The 19,659-nt window shown below is 41.2% G+C and overlaps 1 protein-coding gene across 13 annotated transcripts in view; it reads right to left on the reverse strand.

Annotated features, from left to right (window-relative positions):
* The window catches only part of rap1gapa (RAP1 GTPase activating protein a), a 140,342-nt gene that overhangs the window by 44,367 nt on the left and 76,316 nt on the right, over positions 1-19,659 (reverse strand). The window contains exon 1 of one of the 13 annotated variants that reach the window (XM_053482271.1): positions 3,499-3,595. The exons of the other annotated variants lie outside the window; for them this stretch is intronic. The gene's annotated coding sequence lies outside the window, so the exon portion shown is untranslated. Of the gene's footprint in view, positions 1-3,498; positions 3,596-19,659 lie in introns of those variants that run through there. 13 annotated transcript variants of the gene reach the window in all.

Raw genomic sequence — 19,659 nt, forward strand, 5'->3', positions numbered from 1 at the left:
GAGGATAATTGTGATATACTGTTTTAAACGAAAGCACTTGGATAAAATCTGTAAGGAACATTGAGCTAAAACAGACAGACAGAATGAGGCATGGAACTTGAGTGAACTTCAGGCAGGAGCCAAAACAAACCCTTCAAATTGCTTTTTTGCTTCATGGGTCTTAATCGTAGGAAAGAGCCTGCCAAATGTATTCTCAGTTACTGATCATCATCTCCATAACCAGCGATAAAATAAATGCATCTTGGTTGTGGTATGGTTGGTAACTCTCAGTGTATTCCAAAGGAAAATAACGTCAATCCCAGATGTATCACATTTACATTAACATTTACATTTACGACATCAGGCAGACACCCTTGTTCGAAGTGACGTAAAGAAATACTCCAATAGTTCTATCAACAAATGCATTCTTATACTGGTTCACTAGGTTATTGACGTTATCTGTCAAACGCCTGTTAAGGAAGGTTATTTATCCTCAATCAGTGCTGTAACTGAATGCATACTTGAGATTATGCATTACTCTAATAGGAAGCGGGTTTAGTGGTTCCTTGCTGTTCAGCCTGCTTTGACATGTAGGAAATTCCCATTAGACTACCAAGATTTTGCATTAACTGATTTTCCACGGCTGCTTCTGTCCAGCCTACAGTATAACACCCTGCAATGGGAAGGGAGAAAGTGTCTTTGTATCACACAGGCCACTGAAAAGGTAATTACTGGAGAACAGCATCAGCTGCTCTTTTCCCTGTGGGATTCAGACTGAATTCTTAACTCTATCCTTTATTTCTTTGCTGTTGCTCATAATGTGACTCCAGGGTTTCTTAATTAGAATGATTATGATTTGATTATGGTCTTATGATGATATTATGATATGCAGAATTAAATCAAAGCATGAAAATCAAGGTTTTGGAAGGTTTTTTAGACTTTTTACAATATATTTAATTTTACAGACGGTACATGTGCCATTAAAATCATCTTGGATGTTTGTCTGTTTTCTGCCGTGTATGAGAAAAACATCAGAGCCCAAAATACACAAATTGCAATAATTCAAATCACAAGAATGCACAATGCATGCAAATTCGGCCAAAAGGTGAAGCATCCGGGATTCCCATGGAAAAGAAGCAGATGCAATTTAGAGCGGTGTCCAATTGCAAAAAGGTTAGAGTTGCTTGAAGTTTAAATGGATTAGAGGAATTAGGATCAATTGCATAAATTGTTGTACTGTTCGTTTTATACAGCATGTTTTGTAATGTTCTATTTATATCACCTATTTTTGCCTGTTGGGAGATTTCTGAACACTTGATTTTTTTAAGGCAAAAAAAATCCCTTGCAATTTCATTAAAAAAATTAATGTTAAAAACTCATATTCAAAATTTTTAAGCTTCTGCGCTCAACAGACAATAGGCTTTACTTAGAAAAAGCATGTAACATTGATTAAACACACATTTCACTGTCATTATCACAATCAACAGTGTACAGCAGCATCTATAAGCACAGCCAAAGAAACATGGAAACTGTGAGGAGATCAGGGCTCCCAGTCTGTCATGCCTCCCTAATTGAAGGCGTGCATATATTATGACGGCCCCAGGCAGTAAACAGGTGTTACTAAATGACAAATTCCCTTGTGGTGAACATGTCAGCATCCTCTGCCAATAAAATTCGAAATGCTCTTGAATGATTAATACACTTTTCTAAACTGGCATTAATATCAGATGAAGTGTTTTCTAAAAATAACATCATTCTTAAATATGTAACATGCATAAATTAGTTTTTATTTATAGTTAAGAAAAACATGGTATAGTCAATAATAAAGCTCATAATGAACCGAAGAACAATTAAGCAGCTTTTTGTTTTTTATTTTTGACCCAATAAATCCTTTTCAGCAGGCAAGCCAATAATCAAAGCTCTGCTAATCAGAAACTACTAATCTACACCAATTTAATTAGGACTTGACTAAATAATCCTGATATTTCCTTCCTCCTGGGAGTCCAAAAGACCCTTAGCTAGAATTCACAACTTGTACTGTAAGTGGCACACCCGTATCTGACTCAGTGCTGTTCCTTAAGTGCAGTGTATATTAAGAGAACAAAAGCCTGCTTTATTTTTATCAAGTGGTTTGACTGACCAAATGTACAATCATATTAATAGAACACGGAGGAGTCGATTCTGGAGATGATGGTTCAGCTGTTGACTTGAAAGAAACAGGAAATATTCAGTACGTCGTAATTATAGTGCAATTACCACACAGAGACCACAAGGACGTACAATAATAACACTGTGACAGATTTGACATTTTAATCAAGATCACGCTAAAGAGTATAAACAGCACAACTGTGTGAACTGACTGAAGTATACTCTAGACCTGCAATGTGAACCTTTCATTTCAGCACACAATAAGTACAGTATGCATTATGGAAGTTATAATGTACATGCAATAAGACCCGAGATGCATGCCTGAGGGACGCCTTTAGACTGACAGCAGCCTGTTGGACTGTTGCTTCTTTTCTTCATCTCTAATATTTCAGTTAAATGAGTTCTGACAGCAAATTACCTTGCTAAGAGAGTACAAGACCCGCTACGATACTCTCTGTTCTTTTTCGATTGCAGATCCAAATAAATAATCGCTCCCACGCGCTTTCTCTCATTTTCCTCCGAGCAGACGAACTCAGCTTTCCGGAAGAGACTTCAACTGAGAGCAAATGAGATATTAAAAGCTCTCCACAGCAGAATGAGAATGAGACAGACACAGTGAGTCACATTTCAAATGCGATGCACCCCTCGCTCATGATCTTTTTTTCTTTTTTTTTTTTTTAAACTAAATTTGTCTGGAAGTGAGCGTGATGCAGACTGCAAATCTGGAGTTAGAAGGTATGGAAGGTTGGGAGCTGCACCTCGGGGCGTCTGAAAGTCCTAAAATAACACTTAAACACTTCTCTAAGTCCAAGTCTGACAGAAACTCCGATATAGCACGTCATTATCCGGGCACTTAATTACAGATAATGAGGCGTGAACAGACCCTTGTTATTGCTCACCGATCTGTCTGTCCCACTGGATACGAGTAATACTGCTGCTATGGAAAATCTGCCAGCCTCCTTCTATATAGGGATGTGTGTGTGTGTGTGTGTGTGTGGCTGTGTGTAAAAGCAATGTCAGTGTTGACTGTATAAAAAAACACTGAATTAAACTGAAGCGTGCAAGGTCACTGGGTGCCACATAGGGTTAGGAGTGTGAGGGCTATCTGGTTACACATCATGCTTCAGACTCATGCGTGTGATCTCAGCCTGTACTGCATTAAACCCTGCAACAGCTGTCAGTCCCAGATAATGAAGCTAAAGAACAAGCTTTGTAACAACCTCGGCATTGCTTTTCTTTAAGCTTCGTTACCCGGAAACTGAATTTTACAATCTCACCCAAACAACATACAGTAACACCATCTAACCACATCACATCATCGCAGTGCACCTCATATTAAAGCTCAGCAGATGAGGTGTAGAAGTTACTCACCGTGTGGCAGCACTTGCAGTCGTTGTGTCTTTCCCCAGCCAAGGCAGTGCAATCTCTGGTGCTGCTTTCAACTCTGCCACACACCTGCTAGCGGCTCTGTGCTCATCCTCCCTTCACTACACCCCCTCCCGTCTCTCCTTTCTTCCACTCCACTGCTAGCTCCTCCTCCTGCCTCCCTCGCTCTCTCCTTCCTTTTCTCTCTCTCTCTCTCTTTCTCTCTCCTAGAATGCTGCCGTGAGACTGAGCGCTGCCCATCCAAGCTGTTTGATGCAGCCATACTTTGCATTTAATTATGCTCTGCCATAATTAAACGTCCCTCCCTATCAGCGACTGTTGCTTAGGTAACTGGAATCAGTAATGAAAATAAATCTCGCTCCTAAACAACTCTGTTTCCTAATATATGTGCGTCTCTGTCTGCCTTTCAGACACCCACAATGCTGTGTCTGTTTATCTCTACTACATCCATACATTTTCTCCTCTAAGGTTTTACCTGTCCTATTAGGATAAACAGGAAACCTTCTAAATGCAGTTTACTAGTGATGTCTCATTAAAACAAACAATATTCTCATATCTACACCCTTTCGAGTTCAAACTTAGCTGACCTGCGTAAAAACAAATGGAAGCTTAGGTCAGTAAGCTACACAAAGAGATTTTTTTGGCTTGCAAATGATGCCCTGCCCAAGAGTGAGCTCCGAGAGTGGAAAAAGCCCATGTACCCCTTCCTGACCTTTTTAAGGCAAAACAAGCCACGGCAATCAATATTCAGTCCACGGGAGCGAGGTCGAGCTGGATTTATACAGTACAGATAACAAAGGATTAATAAGCAATCCCAAAAGCAAGTAAGAGGCATGTTGTATTCACCTCTAATCCCCGATTTTAATACTGTGTGTTAGATGTCCTACATTCATATTTATTCTCACTCAGAAATGATTATTGAAAATGCTTCTTAGAAAATCAATCCCAGTGCTGCCAATGCCTTTTAGGACCAGTGGTAAATGCTCCTGCTTTCCATGTGTTTATAAGGGGATTCCTCTCTCCTCTGTCAACGAGAGCTAGCCGATCATGAGTGTCTGTAAGCTCGTGGATACAGAACTGGGTAGTTAACTTTGTACCTGCCCTAGCTTTAGAAAGCTAGGCTGCACGACTCATCCAATGCATGTGTTAGTACTTACTGAAATAAGTGTCAGTTCTCAACAAACCCTGGGTAAAGTGCAATAATATGACTTTCATATTTCTAGATGAGCCCCTCACTGGCTGGCTGTCAGTCCTGAAATTTAAAATTACAATCTTCTGATCAATAGATTAAAACTACATAATGTAAACCAGAGAACTGATCTACACCTATGCCCTATAATAAATAAATAAATAAATAAGCATTAATGCAATTATCTAATCAACCAATCACATGGCAGTTGCTTCAATGCATTTAGGGTTATGGTCCTGGTCCAGACAATCTCCTGAACTCCAAACTGAATGTCAGAATGGGAAAGAAAGGTGATTTAAGCAATTTTGAGCGTGGCATGGTTGTTGGTGCCAGACGGGCCGCTCTGAGTATTTCACAATCTGCTCAGTTACTGGGATTTTCACTCACAACCATTTCTAGTGTTTACAAAGAATGGTGTGAAAAGGGAAAAACATCCAGTATGCGGCAGTCCTGTGGGCACAAAAATGCCTTGTTGAGGCTAGAGGTCAGAGGAGAATGGGCCGACTGATTCAAGCTGATAGAAGAGCAACTTTGACTGAAATAACCACTCGTTACAACCGAGGTATGCAGCAAAGCATTTGTGAAGCCACAACACGCACAACCTTGAGGCGAATTGGCTACAACAGCAGAAGACCCCACCGGGTACCACTCATCTCTTCTATCTTTACCTCTTTAATAGGAAAAAGAGGCTACAATTTGCACGATCTCACCAAAATTGGACAGTTAAAGACTGGAAAAATGTTGTCTGGTCTGATGAGTCTTGATTTCTGTTGAGACAATTTAAATGGTAGAGTCAGAATTTGGCGTAAACAGAATGAGAACATGGATCCATCATGCCTTGTTACCACTGTGCAGGCTGGTGGTGGTGGTGTAATGGTGTGGGGGATGTTTTCTTGGCACACTTTAGGCCCCTTAGTGCCAATTGGGCATTGTTTAAATGCCACGGGCTACCTGAGCATTGTTTTTGACCACCATGGACCCATGGGCTACTTCTAGCAGGATAATGCACCATGTCACAAAGCTTGAATCATTTTAAATTGAAAAATAAGTTCACTGTACTAAAGTGGCCCCCACGGTCACCAGATCTCAACCCAATAGAGCATCTTTGAGATGTGGTGGAACGGGAGCTCCGGGCCCTGGATGTGCATCCCACAAATCTCCATTAACTGCAAGATGCTTTCCTATAAATATGGGCCAACATTTCTAAAGAATGCTTTCCGCACCTTGTTGAATCAATGCCATGTAGAATTAAGGCAGTTCTGAAGGCGCACGGGGGTCAAACACCATATTAGTATGGTGTTTCTAATAATCCTTTAGGTGAGTGTGTATATATTTGTAAACATGACAAAAAAAATTTTATAAACCATTTAAAACTCTCGAATGACAATTGACAATTCCATCCAGGGTGTACCCTGCCTTGTGCCCCATGTTCCATGGGATGTGTCAGGAACGATGGCTTGGTGGGTGGATCCAGAAGCAGGTGCAGGAGCGGCACGCGAGTAGCTCTGGTCGAATACTGTAGGTGCGTGACTCAGTCAGGGGGACTGAGTCAGCAGGTGCGCGCGCTCGGGGCCGTGAAATCCGTATACGCGGAGTAAATGCAGGGGCGTGGCGTAGTCAGGAGAGCGTAAGCTTGGGTCTGAGCCGTGAAATCCGTCAGCGTAGCGTCAATGCCAAAACGTGAGAACAAGCCGTGGTCGAGAGACAGCGAGCGTGGGTCTGAGCCGTGAAATCCGTCAGCGTAGCGTCGATGCCGAGATGTGAGACTAAGCCGTAGTCGAGAAACGAAAGTGAAAGTCTGAAGCCGTTAAATCCAAGAGCAGTACAAAATCAGAATCGTGAGACAAAAGGCGAAATCGAAAAGACAGGCGAGGTTGGCAACGTGAAACTACATGAACAAAAACGCAAGAAAACTGCGGCGAAACAACACACAATAATCCAGCGGCGAGGCAGCGCGCTGCGCTTCTTTATAAGCTGGGTGAAATCAGTGCCAGATGGGAAACCGGTGTGCCGGCGGGGCGGTCCGGGAGGAGACAATTGATGTGGACAATTGATGACGCGTCATAGCTGGGAAACGTGGAACGTAGGGTGGATCCGTCGCATGGACGAGGGGAGTAGGAGTCAAACTGCACATGGGTTGATTATCCTGGTGATGGTGAAGGGTCCGATGAAACGGGGGGAGAGCTTGCGTGAAAGGGTTCTCAAGGGAATGTCCTTAGTGGCGAGCATGACTCGGTCTCCTACCCGGTATTTGGGGGCCTTGGTGCGGTGGCGGTCTGCCTGTTTCTTATAAGAGGAGCGGGTTCGTAGCAGGGTGCGTCTAGCGCGTAGTCATGTTTGCTTGCAGCGGCGGACGAAGTGTTGGGCTGACGGGGTCTCCACCTCTAGCTCCTGGGCTGGGAAGAGTGGAGGTTGGTAGCCTAAGCAGCACTGGAACGGGGACAAGCCTGTCGACGAGGAGGGCAGAGAGTTGTGGGCATACTCAACCCAAGGGAGGAATCTGCTCCAGGTGGTCGAGTCCCGAGTTGTCATGCAGCGGAGGAAAACCTCTAGGGCTGGAATCCAGACGATAGACTGGCAGTCGCTCCGACAAGTCTGCAGAACGCGCCCCAAAAGCGAGAGGTGAACTGAGGGCTCCGATCCGAGACGACGTCTGTGGGCAAACCATGGAGGCGAAACACTTGGAGGACTAACTGCTCCGCAGTCTCCTTGGCGGAGGGCAGCTTAGGGAGTGGGACGAGATGCACTGACTTCGAGAAGCGATCTACTACGGTCATAATGCAGGTGTTGCCATCGGACAGAGGCAGGCCAGTGACAAAGTCGACGGAGATGTGTGACCAAGGACGGCGGGGGATCGGTAGGGGTCTGAGAAGACCGGCAGTTGGTTGGTTGTGAACCTTAGCTCGGGCGCAGATGTCGCAGGCTGCCACGAACCTGGAGACGTCCCTTCCTAGCGTGGGCCACCAGAATCGCTGTTGGGTAATGACACGGGTCCGGGCGGCCCCTGGGTGGCAAGACAGACGGGAACCATGGGCCCATTCCAACACCTGAGAACGTAGACCGACGAGGACGAAGAGGCGATTCGGGGGAACATTGCTTGGGCCGGGCTCCAGGGTCAGAGCCTGCTGGACCCTGGTCTCGATGTCGAATCTTAAGGCTGCGATGAGACAGGAGGGAGGTAAAATGGTGTCGCGTGGAATGGGGTCCTTAGGAGAGGGAAACTGGCGTGATAGGGCATCTGGCTTAACGTTCTTAGAGCCTGGTCGATAGGAAAGAACAAAGTTAAAATGTGAAAAGAATAACGACCATCGAGCTTGACGTGCGTTGAGTCTCTTGGCGGAACGAAGGTACTCGAGGTTCCTATGGTCTGTCCATACCAAAAATGGGAGCTCAGTTCCCTCTAGCCAATGTCTCCATTCCTCCAGAGCCAGCTTGATGGCCAAGAGTTCTCTGTCTCCCACGTCGTAATTCCTCTCAGCTGGGGATAGGCGACGGGAGTAGTATGCGCAAGGGTGCATTTTATTATCCTGGGCGGATCTCTGGGAGAGAATGCCACCAACCCCGGTGTTGGAGGCGTCGACCTCCACCACGAACTGGCGAGAAGGGTCGGGGATAATGAGGATGGGAGCAGAGGTAAATCTCATCTTGAGCTCGGCGAAAGCCTTCTCCGCCTCCGTGTTCCAATCGAAACGGGTCTTCGTGGAGGTCAGGGAGGTGAGTGGAGCGACGACAGAGCTATAACCCCGGATGAAGCGGCGGTAGAAGTCGGCGAAGCCCAGGAACCGTTTTAGGTCTTGTCGTGAGGTCGGAGTGGGCCAATTGGAGACTGCCGGGACCTTGGCTGGCTCCATCTCGATCCTGAGAACAAGCCGTGGTCGAGAGAGAGCGAGCGTGGGTCTGAGCCGTGAAATCCGTCAGCGTAGCGTCTATGCCGAGATGTGAGACTAAGCCGTAGTCGAGAAACGAAAGTGAAAGTCCGAAGCCGTTAAATCCAAGAGCAGTACAAAATCAGAATCTTGAGACAAAAGGCGAAATCGAAAAGACAGGCAAGGTTGGCAACGAAACTACATGAACAAAAACGCGAGAAAACTGCGGCGAAACAACACACAATAATCCAGCGGCGAGGCAGCGCGCTGCGCTTCTTTATAAGCTGGGTGAAATCAGCGCCAGATGGGAAACCGGTGTGCCGGCGGGGCGGGAGGAGCGATGACAGCGTGGGAAAGCATGACCACGTGATGAGAGCCTGACAGCGTGGGAAAGGAAATGTCAGATAAATGACACGGTCTTTGATCAGCGCGGAGCGCTGAGAGCGTGACAGGATGGGCTTCAGGCCCCCGAAACCTACACAGGATCAGCACTATAGACAATGGATGGATGTACATATTGATGTACAGAAAACCGCAGCTCTTGGCCGATACACTGCCTAATGACTTGGTTAATTTTTGGTAAGATTTCTTAAATTTATCAGGAATGAATAAGGATTCTGACTACACACTTGTCCCCTCTCTGGGAACAAATTCTATTAGTGTGAATTAAAGTGCTTAATTAGCTTCCTAGCTATTTATATTGTATTGAATTACAATGGCTACCAATGTTTAGCCTTATCATTCCAATACAGTATATATATCCTAGCTGTAGCCATTTGTCTCATGAGTGTGAAGTAATTGGTGTTGAATTAGAAAAACTTTTACAAATTCGTATTTAAAAGTGACGTAGTCCTGTAACGCTGACTCTGAAATGTCATGCGGTGGCAGGAGACTTAAATGCTGCCTGCATTTGCATTTAAGACTTTTATGCCTCATACAGAGACATCCTAATGATCTGGGTTCCTTCCAGTTCCCCACATCTTAACAATGACGTATAAAAAAGATGTATGAGCCACAGTTCTCCTTTTGCTAAATCTTGACCTGGTTGAAATATGTGCAAAAATGACAGGTCTAAAATAAACTGTGTGAAACTACCTTAGAATTTGGTTGGGGAATTCCCTACGAGTATCATCACTGAGTCTGAGAAAAAAAAAGGCTGAAGTGAAACGCAACCACATTTCTCTTTTGTGGTTACCGAAATACAGCTTTAAAAACTCAGAAAGGAGGTAAAGTATTTTTTGTGGAAAATAAAAGTACCACCAATCTAAGCTTTAACCATTCTTTAAGTACATGTGAAGTTCCATGCGAAATCGACTTGTCCAACATTTCACTAATTACAAATGAATGATTTTACTGTCACAATTCACTTCTAAGATTATTCTGCTTCTGTATGTAGAGTATCATGCCTCTGTGTTTAGTTGCTGATATACAGGAAGATAAGAAAGAGGAGGTACAGTATGTGAGCCGCATGCTGACTGAACAATTCATATAACTCCACAATAACAGAAACTAAACAGGCAACACAATTGAGGTTTTTTGTAGATTAAACACTGTACAACTGATAGGAAGGATAGGAAAATTATATTTATAAAAATATTTATATATATATATATATATATATATATATATATATAAAATTAATCCTAATGCCCAGAAAATAACTTCTCTGTACACTTTCAAAACAGGTTTTATTTTGGCCCCTGGTAAAAAGAGTTAAGTGCTAATGCAATGACCCTCATTTAGGAAACTTCTCAGAGGTCTGTAGAAATGTGGTGTGATTTCAGTAATGGCCTACTCAAAAACAAACCATGTAATTAAAATCACTTTAACTCTCTAGCCATCAAATGATCATAATGACCTTTCGAACTGCTTACAGCAGGACCTTAAAGGGATACTTTGGGTGTTTTCAAGTTTTACATCAAAAGTATAGTAAATCGTTCAAATCTTCCTGCTGGATCATGAAGTTTCTCACCTGTAAATTGGTACAACATAAGTGATCAATATCAAATTCCATAACCTTCGTTCCAAAGTTAAGCTGAGACTCATATGAAGCTTCTGCAGTCTCACTGAGCTTAATTTGGGTGCTGTGGATTGTGGAGTGAGGCCCCCATGGATCAGACTGACAGTATTTGTTCGGTGCATCCCATGGATGCTTGATCGTATCAGGCTCTGGTTAGTTTGAAGGCTGGATTGGTGCTCAGGTGTCTTTCCATAGTAGACAGCATTTTTTTTTTTTCAGAGGTTTGTTCTGTGTTAGTCTTTCTGTAGGACCAGACCAAACATTTGGTTCTAATGGGCATGTGTAAGACTTGGGTTCCCATAACACTGCCACCAGTTTACTGGTGTATAGTTGATGATCAAAGTCATTCAATTCACCTGGCGATGGTGTTGGCTGATTGGTGAATATAAACCTCAATTTTAATTTAAGAAAGAATTGAAAAGGATATCAACGAAACAAACAACCAACCAACCAACCAACCAACAAACAAACAAACAAACTCCCCCTTTAAAGCCACACTCAGGGGAAAATGTGCTCTGTAAGTGTCATCTTTGTCACTAGTCAAAGGACAGAATGTCTGAGCTATCACGTTTCCAATGCCAATGCAAACTTGCTCTAATGGAGGCCACAGAGCTGGAGAACAGCTTAGCATCTTTCAACACTGAGAGTACATAAAGTCCTAATGGCTAAGTGCCGAGCAAAGCCTTTGATTTTTTTTTTTTTCTTCACAAATGGACAGTAAGTAACAAGTACATGGCCACAAAAGCTAATGGCTCAGACTTTATTCTACATGGCCAAACAGCGCAAAAAATGAAAAAATGTTTCTTGCAAGTGTCCTATTGAATTAAGTCTGGTTGGGACTGATGGTCTAAATCTTGTTGCACAGAATGCTAGCATGAGGCCTCTTAAACCCCTCAGTTTGGTGAATGCTTAAAAATAGTCCTTGATCTATATTATTTGCCCAAAAATTTGTGAAAACCTGACCATCACACCTGTACAGTATGTGTGTAATTAAAGACAAAATAAAATAAAAAGTTCCACCACCGATTGAATCCCTCTTCTGCTGTTATAATAACATCCAAACTCCTGGGAATTTTTTTCATTAAATTTGAAGTGCAGCTGTGAAAAAATCCCCCCCATTACTGATGGCAATGAGGAGGCCAGGGGTGCAGTCACATTTAAGTTTATCCCAAAGGTCTTCAATTGGGTCAGGGTCAGGACCATTTGCAGGCCACTCGGATTCTTCCAATCCATCCTTGTTAAATTACGTATTTATGATAAGTCACTTTGTGCACAGAGACATTGTGAAACTGGAAGAGGGATGGAGTAGGTGTCCAAGTTCTTGTGAAGGAAAACTGTACACCACATATACATTCCACACAATTGAGTGCTACCGACTTCCTAGCAACAGTTTGAGGAAGACTTACATACTGTATGGTTGTGACTTTCAGGCAACCACAACTTTTGTCTTTGACTTTATATACTGTAGCATTAAAGGATTCTGACTCAGAGTATATGAATAAAAACAATATGACATAACTATTAAACACTGCTTCATAGAACATGGTGATATGTTAAAAAACAAAAAAAACAAAAAAAAACGCCCATACTCTTTTCCTAGAACAGAAGCTCTTCCTACATGTCCTTGGACATTACTTCACCAGCCCACTGAGGACTTGGTAAATCCCCATATTTCACTCATCCCCTGAGCCCTCTTTTACTCGATCACTCTTTCCAACTTCTCCCCCTCAAGGTTTACATCATGTAGCTGCAAACATTCCGTAATCAGATTAGCTCTAACCATTACAGTACATCGCCAATCTGATTCCTGTTTAATACACAGTGACAACTGGAGAACTGCTTAAACGGATCCAGCTGATTTCATGTCCTGTGTGTGTGTTTGGGTGAATCATTTAAACATCTGCATGCAAACTTTCAACAATTCTATTCTTACATACAGTAAGTCAGTACATCCAGAACCATAACCAGGATTTTTTTTTAATATCATTGTAATGAGTCACAGTTCCTTTAATGGGGTTCGGGGACGGGCCCATCCGAAGGATGTTTATAGAATATAGTATTATTCTATGTATTTTAATGCATTTGAAAGTGATAATTATTACTTTAACTTTAGCAACACCCATGATATTTGTGCAATACTTGAGCAATATTACACAAGAAGTTGTTCTGTTGTGATGAATATCAGCACAGCTGTGATGCAGTTGTAGTCACTAGGGGACAGCCTGAATGCAGAAGACATCACAGTTGTGCTGATATTTAGCACAACAGCTTGACCTTGAGTGCGATATTGCTTTTATACACAATTACATAAACACCATTTGTTATCAACAGATAATGATGTTTGTTTATTTAACCATTTATTTTGCTTCACCAATACATATCCTTCCTTTAGATATGGTGGACATTCCTATAAATCTTGTACGTTTCTCTTTATATTTCCACTTAATTCGCTTTGTAATATTAGATCTGTTAACTTTTGCGTTTCTGGTGTTAAATCCCATATTTACAGTACACTACTGTATATTGCCAAAAGTATTCGCTTACCCTCCTTCACGTGCATATGAACTTGGCTAACATCAAATTCGTAATCCACAGAGTTTAATATATTGTATATATGCCCACCCTTCGCAGCTAAACTAGGAGGTTGTTTATGGAAAATGAGGGTCATACACTGATGTTGGACGAAAAGGCCTGTCTTGCACTGTCTCCACTTATTTATTCCAAAGGTGTTGGATCGGGTTGTGGTCAGGACTGTGCAGGTCAGGCAAGTTCTTTCACACCAAACTAGCTTATCCATGTCTTTATGGACCTTGCTTCGTCCACTGCTGCACAGTCATGTTGGAAACAGGAATGGGCGATCACCAAACTTTTCCCATAAAGTTGGGAGCATGAAATTGTACAAAATGTTTTGGTATGCTGAAGCATAAAGTTGTTCTGCTCACTGGAAGTAAGGGGCCGAGCCAAACTCCTGAAAAACACCTCCACACCTGTTTCAACATGACTGTGCACCAGTGCACAAAGCAAGGTCCATAAAAGACATGGATAAGCTAGGTGTGAAAGAACCTGACTGGCCTTTGGGATAAACTAGAGTGGAGACTGCAAGTCGGGCCTCCTCATCCAACATCAGTGTCTGACCTTACAAATGCGCTTTAAAGAATGGAAGAATGGTCGAACATTCCCATGAACACACTCCTAAACCTTGTGGAAAACTTAGTGAAGTTCATATGCATGTGAAGGCATATGAGCGAATACGTTTGGCAATAAAGCATTAAATAGAAAGTTATAAAATAGATTATAATCCAGCACTGGCATTAATGAGCTAAATCTGATGATCCAACAGAACAAATATGTATTTGTGTAGCATCTAACGGGAGAATTTTTTTTTTTTTAATTCTTGTACTTTGTAACGCACAATAAATACCAATGATTGTTGGCATTTGTCTGGGCAGTGGATTAGCTGCAACAATGTTATCCTGTCTACAGCCTCACTCACTACACCACACTTAAAAACTACCAGTTTGTTGGATGGTATCGTTATGCAGTGCTATTTTACTTGTGGAACCGTTGGTACTTTCTAAAATCCATGTTTTCTGTCCCTCCATGTGATAGCATCTCATGACACTCAATTGTTTCTGTAAGTCATTGTTGTTTGGGGCGTTTCAAGAACTTCACATGGTCACAGGGTTCCCACAAACTGTTAGAAAAATACATTAACTTGTTTGTATTTTTAATACACACTGTACACACCTGAAGGAACACACTGTTACTGCACAAAATTAATTAGGCTAATTAGAACGAACGTCTTACCACTTAACATGTTTTTCGAAAAATTGTCTCCAGGAAGGGAAAGGATAAAAAACAAAAACGAAAACGTTACAAAATATACTGAGGACACGAACTCTGTGTTCTCGGTGCTAGCTACCGCTGTGAGTACACAGCTGTGAGGTTTGGTAACTGACTTGCATACAAACAGCCAAGTATGAACTCAGTAAATTAGTTATAGCAGCCAAATGCCAAAACAGGAAACTGGAGCAGCGTTTCTATAAGAATGACTGTTTATCACTTTAAGGTGGCTTTAAATCTCCTGTCAACCAATGAATGGTTACTGTATGTTCAGTACATACATAATTAACTCTTAATTATTAGCTGTAGCTTACTAAATGCTATGAATCATCAACCATCGACTGGAAAAAAAATGAGCGATGTCGGTATAATCGGTTAAAGACTGCTGGATTTCCTTTGCTGCGATTCACTTCAACTGGTTTGAGATGAGCACCGAAACTAAAGTACCTTCTTTCCTCTTCACTTAATGACTTAAGTCACTTTGACTGCACTTAAATAAAACAACATCTGATGAGAATTCCTACCATTTTATATCCATACACAAGCCTTAACCAATTGCCGTATAAACTGGTTTCTACTTTGTGAAAGCACAAGTTGGATGAAAGAACATTAAAACTTGTTTTAATTAATGTTATTAAACCTGACACGATATGTGTCCTGTCTACGCATATTGCAATAACATGCTCTGCTGGTCAGTGTAGTTTTTTAAACTAGCTTAGCTAACTGTAATAGGGAAATTAAAAATGAACTGCACCAAAACCTCAATCTTACATTCATTTGCTGCTTCCCTGAGCACAGAGTCACTAGGGATAAGTACAACGCACCATACAAAACTCATGATTGTGTATAAAAAAACAGGGCTTTGGATGAAAATTAAACACAAAAATTAACAGCGTTCTTCAAGGAGTAAAAATATGATCAACATTAACTGTTTCAGTACAGAAATCTTTAGTGCTGATTAATTACTGGGTATTTGATTCTGTGCCAGCCTACCAGCCTACCAGCTTATTATTTACTTGTTTACAAATAATATGTACAAATATTTTTGGATCAACATCGTGTCGCATGGCACTCAATTGCTGAGCGGATTTCCCCTTAGTATATCCCTGACAAAAATGAAAAAGAATGAATTGCAGCCTCAATTTAACAATACAAGGAGATCCTAAACAAGTGTTGACAATTTAATTATAATTACAATTTTATAATAATAATAATAATAATAATAATAATACACAGGTTTACCACAGGTTACCACTGTCGCCTTGCAACGATTCCAGGCCAGGTTTGATTCATGGCCAGGTTCGATTCCCGCCTCTGTGTGCATTGAGTTTGCATATTCTACCCGTGCTTTGTGGGTTTCCTCTGGGTACTCCAGTTTCCTCCCACAGTTCAAAGATATGCAGGTTAGGCTAACTGCCGTTCCCAAATTGCCTGTAGTGTGTATGTGTGTGTGTGTGGCCTGCGATGGATTGGCACCCTGTCCAGGGTGTACCCTGCCTCATGCCCTAAGCCTTCTGGGATAGCCTCCAGGTATCTGTGACCCTAAATACAGAATAAAGCGGTATAGACGATGAGAAGATGAGGTTTGTTGTAACTGTAAAAATAGGCATAAGCCAGAAATGCCATAACTCTTTACTGGATATTTCTTGTTAAAGCTTTGTTTAAAAAATAATTTGTGATTATATTCCATACTGTATATAATATTATTTAAATAAATTTAACATATTATATAATATATAATAATGTAATTTTATTTATCATCATAAATAAACTACTACTACTACTACTAATAATAATAATAATAATAATAATAATAATAATAAATTTCATTATTTTGGTTTACAAAAAAAACTTATTAGAAACTAGTATTTTTATAGATTTCTTCAAGCCCCAAAATAAAAGTATTATGGAACACCTAATGTCATTACTACATGCTTTTCTAACATTTGCTCTATATGGTAACTGATACACCTATGGTAAAACTATAGCAATGTTTAATAGTGAAAGTAAGAGCATTTCATATGCTTGTGACATGTGCTGTGTGGCCTTAAGAAATGCATTTGTTAGTGGGACTCAGTTGTTAAAAAGGCCCCAGTTTGCTAGGAAACATAAAGACTGGACTTTGGAGCAATTTAAAAGGGTCATGTGGTCTGATACAGTTAGTTCAGATTGACCCTATGCCAGAACAATGTGTGTGTCAGGGTAAGAAGGGAAGAACATTAAGCGATGCACCCATCACACCTAGTGGCCACGGTACAAGCCTCTGAATCAGTGTTATGAATGAGGGGGTTATTATCACACCAGTGGAAGTGTAAACAGTGGTTCTGGGAGCATGAGAAATCATTTTTACACACGAACTGGCCACCACATTGTGTGATGTAATCCAAGCTAAAGGTGGCTGAATGAAATCTTAAAGCGTGGCTTTTTTTTTTTTTTTTTGGCCAGGCAGGGTACATCTGAATATCAGACAAAAGTGTAAAAACTTTTAAAGTATTTAAAACTATAATATCAGGAGTGAGAGCTGACTGTGGGACTAACCCACAATGACAGTATAGGAAATTTTGACAGACAGTTCAATGTAGTGGATCTCCAGCTGGCAAGTGCTCAGGTGCAGTCGGTCTGTTTGTATACTTAATTACCTCCTACTATTGATTTTCCGCAAAGACCTTCTAGTAAAGTCTGTCCACTCAGTGGCCGCTCTGTAAATGCAGTTATGGTCAGTCTAACAAGGCCAGGCTTTTATTTGATGTAATAAAAACGGACCTAAAAATTAATCAAAAGTGATGGTTTAAGCACAAATTTTTAAATGTTTAAAATTTGACAAAAAATATTAATCTATCATAGTAATGTATTATTTTGTCCAGGTTGCAGCAGCTTGTTCCTTTTATTGCAGGGCAGGAATTGTATAGCTGCTGCCATCCCATTTATACATTAAGCAGTGATCTGTCTTGGAAAAGACAGCGGAACATATTTAAGGCAAGGACACGAGTAAATGCTCTGGTCAGGTGACCCAAATTGCATTTGTAATTTGGCAGAAAGGCAAAATGAATTTTTTACAAATACAAATACAAATACAAATACAAAGAGCATGGGAACAGTCTGATACCAGATCATAGAATCTATACTGATGCATTCCTAATTTCAAATAATCTGGTGTGCACAAAACATTACAGGATGGTCTTACCAAAAGGACCAAAGACATGAACACCCAAAACATTCCCCCTCATTATTCTTTTCTAAGTGCAGTCCCCCTTCAGCTCTGGCCTAATGTGCATGTATAAGAACCAACGTCATGCAGAGAGGCTTCCAATGTGAGCCAGACTGAACCAATACTTACCGCACTGTGGGAGTTTATCTGACTGCCAACTCTCAGAGAGAGCAAACCTAAATGAACCACTCCAGTATTTAGAGAGAAAAAAGTATAGAGATAAGTAGAAATAGTGTATTAAAAGTCTCTAGCTGGGAAAAAAATGTATGACCTTAACTCTAACCCTTTATCCCTTCGGGTAATAAGATAGCAATGAATCAAATTTATGTACTTTGATAAATGTGCTTTAAATAATGACTTTGGTCAACCTTATGTCTGGATTATGTTTGCTTTATATTACTGATTGGAGTTTTGCTTGCGCTTATCTCTAGAAATGAATACTACTGTATCCACCTGCCTGGTACAATACCAAACATACATAGTGGGTACAGTATAGTCATACACCAATCAGCCATAATGTTAAAATGAAAAACATTATGCCCACTATTGTGTGGGTTCCCCTTGTGTGACCTGGGCAACTATAGCTTCGAAACATGACACTACAAGACCTCTTCAGGTGAGCTGTTTTGTCTGGCAACACAACGTGGGATCTCTTTGGAGAAGAGTGGGTACATGGGATTTTGGAGGTCTCGTGCTCTTTGCCTGTGGGCTCTGTGTGTGCAGTTGATGTTCTGGTGCCTTTCTATTGTGGGCCAGCACTGATGTTTTTGGTGATCGGTGATCTGGCTTTTACATTTAGGCATTTGACAGACACTCTTATCCAGAGCGACTTACATAAAGTGTTTTGAAGTTTTCGTCACCGGATACTTACACTGGGCTTTTCTGTAGGATGGCCTGGACGAGCTGGCCCTTGGTACCCATGGGTATGGCTGACACTTGGGTTCCATGATCCTGTTATCAGTTTACTGGTATTTAATTGATGATGGTTTATAGTGTTAATGCTGATCGGTGCATAGTTACCCTGTGACACTATGTCTATATAATTTTCTGTATGTAAATTCTTATGTCTATGGTAGGGATTTGAATTTTAAAAACTTCCTATATAGCCTATAAAACCAGGTTTTCCGTGTGTACCAGTTGTCTTGCTCTTCAAGATTAGTACAGACTATATTCAAATATAAGGTCATATCTTTCCATCTGGGACAAAGATAATGACAATAATCACGACAATGGCAGAAGGTTTTAAGAGAGACTGCGTCTGTAGGTACTGTGCATTAAAATGTCAAATATCTAATAGTTTGAATTAGGAACGTAACAGACAGGGACGTTTTGCCTCTGTAAATGTCACTTTTAATCCCCCGGATTTACATAACCTATGCAGGCTTGAATGTGAACAATGCTTCGTGCATTTCTCACTAATCTTTTGCTGATCTGATTGTGCCAACCTCAACTGTGATCTGCTTATCACAGGTTGAACACTCTGCTTACTAATCATACCAACTTGCCATTTCCTTTTCCCGACAACATCACACATTCATTAAGGAGAGGTATGATCTCACCACCATAATACTAGACCCATACTTCATGCTTCTTTAAGCAGAATATTAAGAGTTTTCAATTAAAAGAATGACTGTGAATATCATCAATGCTATTGGCTGAAGTAAAATCCTGAATAAGACAGACTGACTACATCATGGTTTCCTACAGGTTGTCAGGACTGTATATTACCTTGCTACCTTTCTTTGCTGCTCCCAAATGTCACAACCATTTCCTCTAGCAGAAAGGTCAGCTAAATATATGACAACATAAGAGGATGGAGGTCTGCTTTCTGGACCATGAATTAAAGCTGCAACACAAACACAGAGTAAGTGAGAGAGAGAGAGAGAGAGAGAGAGAGAGAGAGAGAGAGTGAGAGTTCTATAAAGCCTCACCTTCCCCCAAGCTATATATTTATTTTTTAACATTTCAGATAATTGGACTTATGTAACATATATATTATATAGGCCTACAGCATATCTAA

This window comes from Clarias gariepinus, chromosome 22 (assembly GCF_024256425.1).
Source record: "Clarias gariepinus isolate MV-2021 ecotype Netherlands chromosome 22, CGAR_prim_01v2, whole genome shotgun sequence".
Taxonomy (NCBI): Eukaryota; Metazoa; Chordata; class Actinopteri; order Siluriformes; family Clariidae; genus Clarias; species Clarias gariepinus.